We start from the raw sequence: 15,078 nt of genomic DNA on the forward strand, positions 1-15,078 counted from the left end.
TCAACTAAATAGCTTAATCGCTCAAGAGCTACATTATCTTTCTCAACAAGGAGCTGGTAGCATCATTGTTTCTAAAGGAATTAAAGCCACAGCTTTACTGTTAATAGAGAAACGCAGCAAAACGGTGGTAATTCATACATCCACAGCCTCTCTCTCTCTCTCTTTCTCTCTCTCTGTGTGTGTGTGTCGTAAATGAACAGTTGATGAATTACACTTTTCTGAGAATAGAATACTGAAGTGGAGATCGCTAAACTGCAAGCTAACCGCTGTTTTCAGAAATCAAGTGCGTTTATCCACAGTGGAGAGAGAACGCGTGCACACGGTTGCCAGGTTGACAAAGGTAAGTAACACACTTAGCAGATATTTCCGTATTGCGCAAGTGTGAAGCTCTGTTTTAGGGATTACATCTCTTTATATCAGGCAACCCAGCTGTGTTCCTCTGCGGCCAGATTAAACCTTGTTGTAGCCTATATATGCTCTATTCATTCTTTTTTAGAAACCTCACACTTTTCTACTCAATTTTAAACGTTGTAAAATTTTAAACAAATTAAGCGCGGTCCACTGCTGCACACGTGCCACAATATCGATACAGGGCCAGCTGTATCGATACTCGTATCGTCAAATCTCTGTGACGATACATCGTCGTATCGATATTTTGAACACAGCACTAAGCAGCAGCATGTCGTAAATACTCACAGCACCGTATCGCCATATGCATTGGCAGTAGCAAGTTCCTGTACTTGCTTGCAGCAGCAGCAATAATCTACAACTACAGCAATAACCAACAGCAGCTGCAATTCAGCAGCAGCAGCGTAGCAGATCTGTTCCGCCAAGACCAAATACATTAACATTGTCATATACATCGCCATGCTAAAATGTTCAGTGTTGTCATAATTGAAATATATATATATATATATACACAAGACACTCTGTTTCCAAGAACAACAGTGTAACTGGCCTGATCAGCAGGCCTTTTCATCCACAGTTGAGCCGAGTGGAGGAGCTGTACAGTGCCACCAGGACAATAACATTTCCCAGAACCCCCTGGTGATGGCAGCAACTCTGTGCCGATTAGACAGCATCCCTTTAATAATGAATGGAGTGGAGCTTCAAATTCACATGCAAGAGACAGAGCGAGAATGTGAACTGAAAGAAATAAAGATATGGTAATATTTTTACCAGGGGTTACAGTAAATGCAATAATGAATGTGAACTTGAGAGCTTGTACTCAACAAAGACAGAAAATAATAAGTGGGAATGGGAGACAGAAATAAATGTGTGAGCTTAGTAAGGTTTACTAAGGCATCTACTCAAGTGGCCACTCTCCTCTGTCAATAATCCAACTCATTACTTTTTCCCCTTAAACAGCCTCCGTGACACTCACATTAGCTTTGACCAGCTAGTGTTTCAGTTAACAAACCTCATGAAAACACTTAATAAACCTGTCAGCCTTTAAAGCCCCCCGGCAAAATAGAGACCTGCCATTAATTAGGGTGGTACATGAGATGATGATGATGTCTATTTTTACCCTGCTGTGAATTACCCATTTACAAACAGATTAGAGTGGGTGGGAGGAGGAAGGGAGGTGTTGAGATGGAGGGATGCGGGGGGAGAGAAGTGGGAAGAAAGAAAAAGATGGAGAATATGTGCAGTAGCTGTTGCAGTGGAGTGGTGGATGCTGGGATCTCCTGATAAAATGTCCATATGGCCAAGCTGTGCATCTATACAGGGCCAACACAGCCCAGTGGAGGCTCAGCATTAAACACACACCAGGCTATAAGCATGATGCTAAACACACACACATATATACACATGTAAACACAAGCTGTGCAAATACACACAAATGCACATGAAGCACCAGTTGGCATAATACAAATCAGCATCCAGTTTGAGTAGAACCCATGCCAGCAAACACACACACACACACACACACACACAATAAAATCCAGCCACTGCATTTACACTGGACCATATCTGAGCAATTCCACACGAACCAGACCAACAGTTCAACAAACAAGAAGTTTATATTGAATAACTTACGTTCAAGATTCAATATCCACAGTTAGGTTGTATATTTTGTTTCTCTGACGAACATAGTTGCAAATAAATCCACAGCAGGATTCAGGATTAGGCGTCTCTGAGCAACACAGCATTGGCTTTACTGAATGGATCTGTTTTTTTTTTTAACGAATCGGTTGAGTGAATGATTCATTGACTCGCTCAAAAAAGTCACTTGTTTATTTTCTGAATGAATCAATGTTTTTAAACAAATCTTTTGAGTGAATGATTCAATGACTCACTTATAAAAACACCACTTGATTTGTGTCTGAATTAATTAATATTTGTAATATTGTATAAATTAATTAAAATGTGTTTTAACGAATCGGTTGACTGAATTGATTCAAATAACCCATTTATTTGACAGTCATGTCACCAATAACCATCAAAAAGAGTCAATTAATGTCCTCATCACTAATGCGCATACTAAAGGATTTTTTTGTTGTTTGCTTTACATTATTATTATTCAAAGCCGCAAAAACAAGAGGCATTGCAGCCAAATTATTAACATTAGCTTCCAAACAAAAAAGATTCATACATTTCAGCACTTCTAAAAGGTTTATGTATAAAGTTATATGGGTCAATGACATGACGCTAATTTTTTGTGTCCATATGGTTTAATTAAATTTAAAAGGGTTAAAATTTCAAAATAAATGTGCAAATTAATTGCATACATTCTCTTTTTTGTGGACCAAGTCTAAAATTTCTGGTTTTAATTCATTTTCATAAAATATTTGGGGGATGATTGCAAAAATGTAAATGTTTTGCTACGTCTGCATCCTACGTCATCCGCTGGAATGCCATTCTCTCGTGAACGCAAGTACGACAGATAGCAGAAGCTAGAGATCTTGGTTTATAAAGTTTTAAATATTGATATTTTTCTTACAAAAGTGCATTGATTCGCTTCAGGAGGCCTTTATTAACCACCTGGAGCACTTTTTTATGATGGATGGATGCAGTTTATTGGACTATTGAATATCACCCATCCACTTTAAATGTCACTACAATTGTATTCATTTGAAAGAAGAAAGTCATATACACCTAGGAGGAGGGGGTATTTAATACACGAGTTTCACAATTTGAGTTGAATTACTGAAATAAATGAACTTTTCCACGACATTCTAATTTATTGAGATGCACCTGTAATATGATGTAATATATACATAAATTATTTAATATTGTAGCAGATGGAAGTGGGTGTCTACTTTTGAACATAAATTCACTGATAAAAACTGTTAACCAAATATTACAATTTACATCTGTAAAATACAATTCATTAAATTTCTGATATTTTATCATTAATATGATATATATAGGAACAGATGTCCCGCCATATATTGCAAAAACGCATTAAAATTTACATTTAGAGCTAACTCTAATAAAAATCTATTTTCGTGTGATATTTTAAAATGAAGTATTTATTTCTATGAGTAAGCTTACATGCCATCTAGGTGGATAAAATATTTAATATTTCTCATTCTTTGGCGGTTACACAATGTGACATTTTCATGTACATTCAGTCTTAACTTTTGTAAAAAAATGGTTCATGTCATTTTTAATGACATAAAATCAACATACACATGCTGTGTACATTTTAAAATACCTGATGCATGCTTTTAAAACAAGTTTTTAAAAGATTTTTGAATTTCTCATCTTGCCAACCCCTTTTTGTCACTGACCCATTTATAAAATGAAAGAAAATTGGTTTGCAAAGAGCCCACTTTTTCTTATGAGCAGTATATGGTATTTTCATAATGAAATAAACAATTGCATAATGCATTTTCTTTCTTTATTTCTTTCACATTCCAAAATGTCATTCTGAAAATAATAGCACATCAAAAACACAAATGACTATCACACATCCCAGCTTTCTGTTAATAGGTTTGTAAATCCTTCTCAAATCTATATGAGAGGTTTCTCGAAGCAGTGACATAGTGGAAAGCAGCTCAGCCAATCAAATTAGAGAACTGGGACTGTTGTAGCAAAGAGTCAAGAAAATAATTTATAGGGGTCATGAACTGAGAAATAAAAATTGCCTTGATCTTTTTATATATAAGAGGTCATTGTACTATAAAAACTTCCTGTAAGTTTCAGAACTCAAAACTTTCTTGTTAGTCTAAAAACAGCTTATATTGAAGCCAGTCTGCCAAAACGATGTGTGGAATGTATGACTCTATGATGTAATAGTGTGGAAAAGCACCGCCTCTGCAGAATAATATCAACACCTGCTTCTGCAACGCTGCCTGTTTAGCCCCACCCACCGATTCGCGCATGTAGTGTAAATAACAAAAGAGGAGAACACTGGATTACGCAGAAATCAAATGATAAAGATGGCTCCGAACACAACAAGATGCTATGCAGTGCCAAGTTGTGGAAAAACAGTCTTTGCACTGCCTTCCTTTTGATCCCAACATCAGGAAAGAGTAGATGAACTTTATTTTTAATGAAGATTCAGACTGCATCAGTAAGAACTCGGTCCTTTGTTCACTTCATTTTACCACAGATTCGTTTACAAACAAGACACAATTCGACACAGGATTTTCAGAAAGATTTAAACTAAAAGATGATGTTGTGCCGACTATATTGGATCCCATAGTAATGTCGCAACATACAAGTGTGAGTAACTATTTTTATTACGTGCTCACAATTGTTTTGTCTGTTATTATTACAGATCGTTCGATATGTACTGAGTATCTATGCGATTTTGACCTAAATCACTGCAGCATCCATCTATGAGGAATGTACACTGTCAAACAAACACGACTCTTAGCCAAGAGCGTTCTGATTAGGGGGGTTAAAAACAGGACAGAAAATAGCCTATTACTTCTAAATGATGTTTTTTGATGTAAGAATCTTGATAACATTATAAGGGGACCTCAGAGAACAGTATAAAATAAAAAAGCCATGACCCCTTTAAATATATTGTGATTTAACATTACACAAAGCCATAGAAATATCAGACCAGTCAAGGATCAAATTGTCTGCTGGCACAACATTTCAGATCTTTACTCGCCCTTTTACAAATATGAAAAATATAATCATTTTAAGTAACATTTTTAAACAGTAAAAGCTGTCTTAGCAGCATGCATTAGCATTATTGCTAATTTGGGTTAAATGTATCTAGTGTACTGTGCATTCACTGGTCTGTAAACTCCATTCAGCACTTTGAAAAGATGCATTTATCATCTCAATTTATCTATGATGTTCTTTATTTTGTTGTTCTTTCGTGCTATATTATATGCATCAATCAAGGCGCATTTTGTGTCATTTGCTACCATGCTACCATTTTTCTGCTCTGTCAGGTGTTGCAGTTGCTTAATTGCTTTGCTGACTTCATACCTGGTCAGTCCTTTTAACCAAATGTCTACATAGACTTTGTTAATAAGCTCGGTGGTGATTTCAAAATATGTCGTAAGCCTGAGGCTACAATTTCCCTTATACAGACTCCAAAAAACATAAGAGTGTTCGAGACTGACAGAAAACACACCAGAAAACCTTAGGGTGCACCTATATAAAGTCTTCATAGCTTGTGAGCACTCCCTGGGTACATGACACCATGGTTACAGCCCTTAAGAACAACGGGCTTCCCAGTGCTTCCACTCTGAGTCAGGTTGTCACCCAAGCCGTCCCATGAGTCCAAGCTTTAACCCTGTGGAGCAGGAAGAGGACATTACGGAGAGAGCGAGTCTGTGAGCAGGAAAGAGGAGCCTCCAGGCCTCGCTAATGACATTTTCTCCTTTCTGCTGAGAGACACATGAAGGAAGAGATGGGAGGGACGTCACTGCTGCTCCACTCTGACACTCAAATATGCCTCAAGACACACTAATAAGCAGCTAAAGTTCAAGTGGAGCAATAGTCGAGCCCTTGTGTGTGTTAGAGGTACAGATCAGGCTGTTAAGGCCTTGAGCACTCATATAGACATACAAACCTTTACTTGATACCTAACCATTAAATTATATATGATTTTAGGCATTGCGTTAGGGATTTGAATACACCTTAAAGTGCTGTGTATATCTTGGACATTTGTGCTACAGACATTAAATTGTGCAACTTCTGAGGAGAAGTGTACTATTGGTCAATTCTGAGTAATCTGATTTAAGATGTTTGCTTTACGTTGAATACAAAGGGCAAAAAACTCTAAAGAAACCCTAAACCTGAATTAAAGGAAAGAACCAAGCCATGTATACACTGCCATTCAAAAGTACAAGGTCAGTAAGATTTTTTATTGTTTTTCAAAGAATCTCTTATGTTCATCAAGGCTGCAATTATTTTATTTAAAAAAACAGTAAAAAAGTAACATTGTGAAATATTACAATTTAAAATATTTTGTTATGTATTCATATATATATATTATATTTGATATAATGTAAAATGTAATTAATTCCTGTAAAGGCAAATCTGAATTATCAGCAGTTATTACACCATCTTCAGTGTTACACAATTCTCAGAAATCATTCTAATATGCTGATTTGGTGTTCAGGAAACATTTCTAATTGTGGAAACTGTGCCTTGATATTTTTGTGGAAACAGTGATACAATTATTTTTAGGATTCCTTGATGAATAGAAGTTCAAAAAACGAGCATTTATTTGAAATGGAAATCTTTTGTAACATTAAAAATGCCTTTACTGTCACTTTTGATTAATTTAATGCATCCTTGATAAATAAAAATATAAATTTCTTTAAAAAAAAAAATCATAATTACCCGAAACTTTTGAACGTTTGTGTACATTTAAATGTATTTATTTCTATACAATGCAACTTACATTTAATACAGTACAGTACAATTAATTACTTTTTTAATTTATTGTCTTCTTGCCACTATTTATTGATCGTAATGGATCAGTAAAAAACTTGTCTACTTAAGCATGGATGCAAACTGCTAATATCCAACAGCACATCTTTCTGTTCACCACTCATTCTCTCCTCCAACCCTATAACCCTATTTTTTCCTTTGGATCATATAATGTACTCTATGTCTTACTAAACGTTTTATCTCTTGCAAAATAACCATGACAATTCCTTTCCAAGTCCTATTTTATACATTTAGAGGATAGACCAATCCGAAAATAATCAATTTGGGCATAAAGGTGTAAAAAGTAATTCTGGTTTCTGAAAGATGTAAAGTGTCACAAACAGTGAAACATCTCAGTACTGTCTAAATATCAGCATTCCCAGCCAATCAAATGACAGGACCAGAAGCAGCTCTTGTATAATATGCAGTAACCCTGCGTGAAAGTGACTGACTGGGCAGTAGCGCATGAATGATGTGTGAAACCTAAAACGGACACTCTTCAATAGCAAAGCCGCTCAGACAGACTGTAAATCTCTGACAGAATCCACTCTCAGATGGAGCAGTCCCATGTGGGCTGGTGAAAATAAGCAAAGAGAGAAAACGAGGGAAAAACATCCATATGCCCATCCGCACACACGGCAGCTATGTCATTAAAACAAAACACATCTATAAATAGACAACCCACTCTCTTCATCCAAGACATCATGGTCCTCGTAAAACCCTCAGGAATCCACACAACCCAGGGCAAAAAATGGCCGTGGATCTGATCGCCTCACACGCGCAGTCGACACGTAACTGACGTTACTTTCAAATCAGCCATGCATTCTCTGCTTGTGCTGTTTTTACACAAATGCATGGATGCATAAACGCACACACACATACACACGCATACACATCTTCTCTCTGGGCGATTAAAAAAATCATTGGTGCAAAAGGAACACAGAGCCACAGCTTTTTGGCCAGCTCAGGAGTAATACTGATGATGCTTGAGGAAAGTGACACTCTGCCGAGGAAAAAAGAGAGAGAACAGTGCCTACAGAACAGCCTGAAATGCACATTCCTCCACGGGAGTGCTGTGTAACTGAAGCTCCAGGTGCTGGTGCCACACTTCACTGACTGACTGTCTGACTGACTGACTAACTGAAGACTCTGCTAATTAAAAAAAAAACATACGACTGACAGAAGAAGCAGACGCAGTAAAAAGACGACTCAAAGCTGACAGTTCACCACAGTTGTGGAGCTTAGTGTCTGTTTTTGTTTGCAAATTGTCTACACTTTTTCATGACTCATTCTTCAGAAACAAACTTCTGAGGTAGTGGTGATAAGTTCACTGCCTACATAAGTAACATCGTAACAATAAAACACGTGATATTACTTCATATTAAGCAAGAGGATGTACAATAGCCATCTTGTGGTTGATAAAATGGGTAAAAACTCCAAAAGACTTTTTCCAAAGACTGTTTATAATCCACACTATCACAGAGACTAGATGTGGTTTTTTTTTATTTCCTCAGTAAACAACCACTTAGAAACCAACCTTTCGACCACCTAGAAACCATATATCAACATGCTAAAAATGAATCAGAAAACGTCAGCAACCGCATAGCAACATTAGTGACAACCACTAAGTTGTACCCAAATACAGATCACACACAAATATATTTGGTACTGAATTAAATATATTTATGCAAAAGTTAATTCCAGTCCTCGAATTTGATTGGCTGAATGACTGGCATTTCAAGATTAATGATATACATTTCAACGGGATATTTCATTGTCACTTCAGATAATCTATGGTGAGGATTTTTCTGTGAATCTTTTTGCAGGTTACATTGTTCCACCAGTAGGTGGCTACAAGTGACTTTATAAATGAATCACTGGAACTGTCAGCTGATTCGTTCAAAACCCTGATTCATTCATGAACGAAATAAATTACTTATCGTTATGAGTGAGTCGGTGAATCATTCACTCAACCCATTCGTTCTAAACACTGTTCATTCAGAAATGAAACGACATAAACCGTCAATTTTGCTTACTGCAAAGTTACTGCAACATGCAAGTTACTCAATTTTATATTTAGCACATATTTGCCTTAAAATGCAGTCTAAATAGGCAGCTCACTTGTTTCTGGAAAAACATTATGGACTGACATTTCTAGAGACATTTCCATCAACTTCCAAAAGCTCTCCCAGGTCCTGCCCTAGACTCGCCTTTAAATTATAACCAAAACTGAGGAGCATCTGAAGATCTTATAACTGAAATCACAATTCATCTGAGGATAGACAATGTTAGAAATCAAATTACTAAGAGATGAGTGGAGGTGTCGGGCAAAGAAAATGTCCCGGCATGCCTACACATGCTACACACTGGCATTCTCCATGGGACAAATTCTCACAGGAGGGTTGGCGGTAACAATCATGACACATTGTTGATCTGGAAATATCAGCCAGACAGCAAGGGAAGCTTCAATCCATCTCTCCAGTCATTTAATCACCCTCCTTACAATTTAAATATTGGTTTAGTGACATTAAAGGGGTCATATGACGTTGCTAAAAATAACATTATTTTGTGTATTTGGTGTAATGCAATGTGTTTATGCGGTTTAAGGTTCAAAAAACACATTATTTTCCACATACTGTACATTATTGTTGCTCCTCTATGCCCCGGCTTTCTGAAATGCGTCGATTTTTACAAAGCTCATCGTTCTGAAAAGCGAGGTGTGCTCTGATTGGCCAACTATCCATTGCATTGTGATTGGTTGAATACCTCAAGCGTGTGACGGAAATGTTACGCCCCTTAACACACTGTGATGCCGTGTCCCGGTGTGACGAGACAAAACCAATAAAACCCATTACAAACGAGGCATTTGTTGCATCCAGTGGGGACATAATTACTGATTATAATGACTTATATTGTCTTTTTACGTGTTGCGTTGCGTATCGCGCCATGTAAACATAAAACCATTTGTCTGCATTTGTGATCTGAGAAACGACAAACAAGCGCTACTCTACACTGCTCAAAACTCACGTTTGAATCATCAGTGGCAAATTCTTTAAATATGGAAACATACTTACAGGTTGTGAGTAAGAACAGCCGGCATTGTAGGTTCAGGAAACAGTCCTCCGTTAAATGCGTTGCACACACACGAATGTTTGGTTTGAACTGTTCTGGAACAGTGTTGTAAATACAACTTAACCACTGATTTCTAGTCGTGTCCTCTTTTGGAAGGCCAAACAAAGTAGTTTCGCTTTCACAACGAAACACACAGCGTCTCCACGACATGGCGGCGGCGGCAGTAACAATACTACAGCGAGAATCACAAGTTATGCCTTCTTTCTTTGCGTAAACATTTGGGCGGTGTTATGCAAATCTTCCCACACAGTGACATAGACGTGGGGGCGTGTTTAAATTAGCCGTTTTAGCAGGGCGTGGATGAGTCTTAACTTTTATAAAGAATATCTCTTTGGGTTTGAGACTTTAGTCTTTGCAACTTTAGGGATCTTATCTATTCACGAACAGCTTGTAACACTCCAAAGAGAAAGGAAAATGTGAAATCGCATCATATGACCCCTTTAAATAATTTCCTAAATACAAGACATATGCACTAAACAGCAACAAACAGTTGTGCCAGTTTGTCCCACGCAATGCCATAAGAAGATCCAGTATGTCAGGAGAGATTTTGTTGGTGTCACATAACCTAAGCTGCAGAAAAGTGCCCTCTGACCCTGCTTTGGGAAAGTCCTACTACCCCGTGTTTGTGTGTAAACAGCTCGCAACATACTCCCCAGCAATACGGCGACAGATGCCAGCTGTAATTCCCCTTACTTTTATGTGTTTCTATGTTAAAAGGTCTTACTTCCCTAGCAGACCCATTATCCACCAAAACATCTGTGCTCTAAACAGCCTGGGTCGCTGACACCACGGCGCGAGTATGGGTGTATTATTACAGTGCATGGTGAGGGGTCTGTCGGCTTGACTGCATATTTTTGTGAGTTGGTGAGGAAATGAGCATGTGTGTGTGTGTGTGTGTGTGTGTGTGTGTGTGTGTGTGTGTGAGTGTGTGTGTCCTAGCACAGTTAACCAACTGGAGGAACAGATGGACTCCCCACTCTCCTTGTTGTGAAGAAACACAGGCTTCACACATACACACACACACCTCTCAAAGCAGCATTTAACTCTAAACGGGATATGCTGACATGTTTATGTGGGCCTATTCATACATTTAATTATAAAACTAAAACAACATTTGTTTCAGAGCGCTCATTATCTGATGCATAGTAAGCATTTTTTTATTAAATATGGAGAAAAGTAAAGTTTTGCCTCAGAGAGATGCTAACTATCTATCCAGGTACTGAAGACTAATATATAATTACATATTTGGAAATATGATACATTTTATTTCATCAGCAATATTGTTTTTATGTTTTTGGAAGCAAATATATCAAATATATTTATATTTTTAAATATTTCTCACCTTGGGTTTCCTTTACAAAAAAAAAAGAATAATAATAATAATAATAATAGTTTTCAGCATTATCTGATAATTATGCAACAGTATAGTTTATTTTGCTTTTCTTTTACAAAAAAAGGCAACAAATAATTTATTAGGTTTTCAGTATTATCTGAAAATTATGCTACTACAATTTAACTTATAAATTAAAAAGTACACTTTTATAGAGATAATGTTACCTTGGTGGTATATTTAAATCAGCAGAATCTGCAACACACAGAAAACGAAAATGCCATAAAATGAAATATTCAAGTTTGTATTACTGAAAGTTAGCTCTCTTGCTAACCGGCTAGCATTATGCCAATGTGGTTCAGAGTTAACCTGCATCATTCAGCTTAAGCATCTCAGTTTGAGTAGGTCATATAAAACGTACAGCAATCAAACCCACAGCCACTCCAGCATCTGTATGCAGAGGCCTGCAAAAGACACACTCGGTAATGCAGTCAGGCCACTGACTGAACAAGTGAGAGAGTAATTGAGTGGGAGCCGGAGAATTAGGAGCTTGACTTTAGCACATGCCAACCCGTGAGCTCAAGCTCATCCTTCTGAGGCCTGCTGGTGGGTGAGAGCAAATGGATTCGGAAGGCTTGTTCTCCAGTGTGTGCTAATGTATGGACTAGGGCGCTATTAAAAGCCACTACTGTGTGATATGCCTGTGCATTTAATTATTTATCTATTCATGTATTCCTCCTCTTTTTAAAGGCTTTTTGTCAGTTCTTGTGTCTAAGCCAGAAGCACAGGCTAGAGGAGGAGTGGGGCTCAAGAGAACAAGATTACAATAAGAGCAACTCTGTTTGATCTTCAGCAGAATAGACCTGCCTCAAATACACACCATCTAAATCCCTTGCGCAACAACAGCATTTCTAGGCCAGAAGTCTCTGGTAGGTGTAACTGATCAAGTACATTCTGCATATGCTTATGGTGCAATGGTAATAATGATAATGGTTCGAGCCAATAGAGTGCTGCAGGGATGACGTATTTTTGTAGGCCAAAACCTTGGAAATTAGTTAGCATTTTAGCACTTTCAGTTCCATCGTCCAGAAGTCAGTAGTTTTTGAATGTGTTTTTAGTTAAGTTCCTTGAATAAGGTCTATGGTTATCACAAGTTCAAGATATTTTCATGTTTTATTTCACCACATAAAATACATCCGTAACACCCCTTGTGAATTTCTAAAGCTTTTACTTGTCTTGAAAAAGGCGACTGCTAACAAGTGGCCAACTTTCTGGGGAATTTTTTTTAAAGAGCTGTCATAGTCATGACCGCATGTAGTTTGTTTATAACCTATGGTTGGCGTTTTACTTCTGGTGATTTTATTCAGGCTTCAAAATTGATAAAAGTTGTGTTTATTTGTGAAGACTATCATGATAAGCAAAATGTGTAAGAATCATAAACTTCTGTTGGTCTGCATTAATCCAGAATCCAATGGAAAAATCCTATTGGGTTTTTGTCGAGGGAACCAGGGCAATGCTAACTTATGGATTGGCCTACAAAATACATCATCACTGCAGCACTTTATTGGGGCAAGTGCTTGGTCAGGCTGATGACATCACAAATGACCACATCTAGGGACTCCACACAGAAACAGATGTGTTTTGGCCAACTTTCCCTATAATCCTAAGCCTTTCTGATCCTCTGACCCCTCCAGAAACCAGGGAAAGTGAGTGGGAGTGAGATGTTCTCTATCTGTTGATATAAACCACACTGCAGTTCTCTTATTCTTCAGCTGAGAGAACCAGGGCAATACTGGTGTGCATAAATAATTTAACATAGCATAAATATTACTCTGTCAGCACTCTAAAGCACCACCACAGGTGCCAGGATTTGTTTTCGTGTTTTTACAGGAAAAAAAATAATGCGACTGTAAAAAAGATTTTGATTTACAACACAGTGCCACTCTCAGCAGTTTCAGCATGACCCCAATGGACAGTAAAAAAAGAAAATCGGAAATAAATAAAGCGGTCATTTAAAGCATTAAAGACTGTCACAACAGCATGCACAATATGTTAGTCTCATTTTTAGATTCTTCACCAATTTCATTCTTTACAAACCCAACAGCTGCAAAAAATACCAGCATAGGGCACCTCCTTGAGGTAAATCTTGACCTTTCATTCACTCTCATGTATGACTCCTACATTTTGAAGCAGTGTTGTCAAGGCCTCATTGTCTGACATTTATAGAAATCGCAGTCATAACAGTCAGAACACAGAATGACTAATATATCATGGCAACAGCCATTAGACCAGTGGTTCTCAATCAGGGTCCAGGCAAAGTTCCAGGGGGGAAGTGTTAGAAGTAATTAAATTTACTTTAAAAAATCTTATTTACATATATCACTCTTAAAATAAAGATATTTTTGAGTTTATTTTATTACAACAGAAGTACTTGAAGTACAACTTAGATAGGAGGACCTTTGAATATTGTGTTGGACAAAGGGGGGCCTTGGAGGCAAAAAGGTTGAAAACCACTGCACTATAATGTCTATCATTTATTTACAACAAACTCCATTATTAACTTACTGCATATAAACTTGACTGAGATGTTTACCTGATGTCGTTCTGCTGAGGTGGTTTTTTGTTTCCGACCAGGTTCACCGTTTTTGCTTGTATGGGTTTCTCCTCTCTAAAGCGAACAAACACATTTTATATAGTGACAGTAAATCTTTTAGAAATCAATCTCAGCTCTTTTGCATTAAAAAGTTTTTTTCTTTAAATAACTTTTTCTAGTATTACCAACCTTCACCAAACATGCATTTTCACAAAATTAAGGTTGAGTTATAAAGACAAAAAATCTCCTTTTGTAAACAATTCTGCAATATTATTTTTAAAGAACAGTTCATCCAAAAATGAAGATTCTGTCTGCAGAACACAAATGAAGATAAATAAAGAAGTACATATTTTATATTCCACAGAAAAAAAGGTTTGGAATGACATAAGGACAAATAAATGATGACAGAATTGTCATTTTTGGGTGAACTATGCCTTTAAGCTAGCACAGTATTGTTGTATTTCTAAATGCCTCAAAAGCGTTGTGAGGTCGACCTCTAGCTTCTGCTTCAGGACAGAAGTTAATTTGAGAGTGAGGAACTGTCCGATTCAAACATCGATCTCCTGACACACAGTAAATGAAAATTAGAGGTTGTTTATCAGCACACTAAGTCAGATTAGTACACAGATTATGTGGTGATCTGTCTCTTCTCTCTTAGAGAAATACTTTGTAAATGAGGCTAAATTCAGTGATCATTTGACCTGTGACCTTTAACTATTCAAAAACAATGTCATTTATTTCTCTTTCAGAAGAGTCTAGTAACAAAAAATGTATATACAAAGACTTAGAAATTAAATAGCTGCATGATTATTTCCTATGAGTAGTATAGCACAAGAAGTGGTTAAGTTATTGATTGTATACCTGCTCAGTGAACCAATTTAAGATGCATAAATCTGATTTCAAATCTCAAGGTGGCCAACAACTAATGTAATATAAGCAATGATGGCTTCTAAATGGCAGGTGGACAGGAAGCCAAGAAACATCGTCACACTCATGATAACAGCACTGATGAACCACAAATAGCCATTCAGAATAAAACTTTACAAACCATCCTACATGTAAACTGCTGACGAGTGCCTGTCATAAAAAGATCTCTTTTTTTTTTTTACCAGTTTTCATTTGAAGAATTTGGTGCTTGTTGTAATAAGTTTTTTTTTACTGTAAAGCTATT

At 37.1% G+C, this 15,078-nt stretch overlaps 1 protein-coding gene across 1 annotated transcript in view; it reads right to left on the reverse strand.

Moving 5' to 3' along the window:
• The window catches only part of LOC107695549 (regulating synaptic membrane exocytosis protein 1-like), a 48,358-nt gene extending 34,382 nt beyond the window's left edge, over positions 1-13,976 (reverse strand). Inside the window, exon 1 of the mRNA XM_016495566.1 lies at positions 13,908-13,976. The gene's annotated coding sequence lies outside the window, so the exon portion shown is untranslated. The remainder of the gene's footprint in view (positions 1-13,907) is intronic.
• Positions 13,977-15,078: the final 1,102 nt, after the last annotated feature.

Source organism: Sinocyclocheilus anshuiensis, unplaced genomic scaffold, assembly GCF_001515605.1.
Source record: "Sinocyclocheilus anshuiensis isolate Anshui unplaced genomic scaffold, SAMN03320099.WGS_v1.1 scaffold193, whole genome shotgun sequence".
Taxonomy (NCBI): Eukaryota; Metazoa; Chordata; class Actinopteri; order Cypriniformes; family Cyprinidae; genus Sinocyclocheilus; species Sinocyclocheilus anshuiensis.